This window comes from Chenopodium album, chromosome 11 (genome assembly GCF_948465745.1).
Source record: "Chenopodium album chromosome 11, dcCheAlbu1.1, whole genome shotgun sequence".
Lineage (NCBI taxonomy): Eukaryota > Viridiplantae > Streptophyta > Magnoliopsida > Caryophyllales > Amaranthaceae > Chenopodium > Chenopodium album.
This window is the reverse complement of record NC_137844.1, coordinates 25,530,475-25,532,350: the sequence shown is the minus strand read 5'-3', so window position 1 is coordinate 25,532,350 and position 1,876 is coordinate 25,530,475. Positions and strand designations below refer to the sequence as shown.

The following is a 1,876-nucleotide window of genomic DNA, read 5'->3' as shown; positions in this document are numbered from 1 at the left end:
TTTTCCTCGTGTCAAAAATGGCGCCGTTGTCGGGGAATGATATTGGTTCTTTGTTATAGTTGTTGAGTCTATTTCACCATTAATTGAAAATACAAAAAGATTTTCTTTAAGGCTACATTTGTAGCCGTGCTACTAACCATTTCTTTTGAGATTTTATGCATAGAGCACGTGATCATTCACTAGTGCCATTTGATCCGGAAATTGAGAGAACTATTGTAAGGTTGAGGAGTGCTAGACGATCTTTGAGCCCTAGCATTTCAAGTGAAGAAGAGCCACAACAAGAAGAACAAGCAAGAATGAGAGAAAATCCAAGAGTGGCATTGAAAGAATTAGGGATTCCCGGTGCATATAGATTTGAGAGTGGGATTGCTCCACCTACAACACCGGGAAATGATTTTGAAATAAGACCGGCAATGATCACTTTGATAGAGAGGCGACAATTTAGTGCGGCCAAGCATGAAAGCCCACTAAACCATATCAAGGAGTTCGAGAAGTATTGCAATACTATCAAGGTGAACGGAATTTTTCAAGAATTCATCCGCCTCAAGCTCTTTCCCTTTTCTCTCATAGGTCGTGCTTTGGAATGGCTAGACAAGGAGGTAAAGCCGAATTCTCTAAGGAAATGGGACGAGGTCACCAAGGAATTTCTATCCCGTTTCTATCCTCAAAAGAAAACGGCGGAAGCTAGAGCTTTGATTCAAGGTTTCAAGCAAAATCCAAATGAGAGCCTCTATGAAGCATGGGAGAGATACAAGGAGTATCAAAGAGAATGTCCTCATCACGGAATTCCAACCTATCAAATCATTCAAATTTTCTATGGAGGTCTTAGCCCTCAAGGAAAATCATGTTTAGATGGAGGAGCCGGAGGTCCTATTATGAACAAAACGGAAGAGGAAGTGGTGGACATAATTGAGGACGTAGTGAGGTATTATAGAGATTGGCAAGATGGAGAAAGAGAGTCAACTAGCAAGAGTAGATCTTCGGTGTACTCGGTTGATCATCTAATTGCAATCAACAATCTATCCTCTCAAATGACAAACTTGGAGAAGGAGATGTCCGCTATCAAGGCAAAGTTGGAAAGTGCTACCTGTCAAGTTTCAAGTCTTCCCTCCCAAACTAAGGGGAAAGGTACGTCTTCTAATTCTCAACCCCTTCCTTCTTCTAGTAACATGCCTAGTGGATGCTTGTTTTGTGATGATTGTGGGTTGTATGAGCATGATGTTTCTAGTTTCCCTCATGCATGTATGGATGTTTGTGATGATCAAGATGGAAATGTGAATGAGCATGTGAACTATGTGTCAAATAATCATGATTCTAGGTTTGAGAATCAAAGAGGTCAATGGAATAGGAATTACAACAATCGTGGCAATTTTGACAACTATAACCAAGGTGGTGGTTATAGGAACCAAGGGAACCAAGGTTCTCGAGGTAACTATAACAATCAAGGTTATAGTAGCCAAAATCAAAACCAAAATTATGGTAATCCAAACCAAGGTTACGGGAATCATAATCAAGGAAGTGGTAACCATAATCAAGGTTATGGTTAAAATCAAAGTAGGGGTAATTGGAACAATCAAGGTAGAGGCAATTTTCAAAACAATGCTCAAAGAGGCCCTCCACCCGGATTTGCTCCACAGGCCCAAAATGATAATTCCTATGTTCAATCATCTTCTTCTTCACATAGAACAAATTTGGAAGAAATCATTGAAAATCAAACAAAGTTGTTGAACACTTACATGACCGTAAGTGATAAGAAATTTAATGAAATAAGGACTCATAATAAGATGCTTGAAAATCAAATTTCTCAACTTGCTAATTCTTTGAAAGACCATGCTAGTCCTTCTTCTTTACCTTCCCAAGGCCTAGATCCTAAGAG

General features: G+C 39.5%; 1 non-coding gene across 1 annotated transcript; it reads right to left on the bottom strand.

Moving 5' to 3' along the window:
• Window positions 1–681: 681 nt before the first annotated feature.
• LOC145569544 (small nucleolar RNA R71) lies at window positions 682–787 on the bottom strand. The gene has a single exon (XR_014096140.1). It is a non-coding gene; the product is annotated as a small nucleolar RNA R71 (small nucleolar RNA).
• Between the last annotated feature and the right edge of the window lie 1,089 nt (window positions 788–1,876).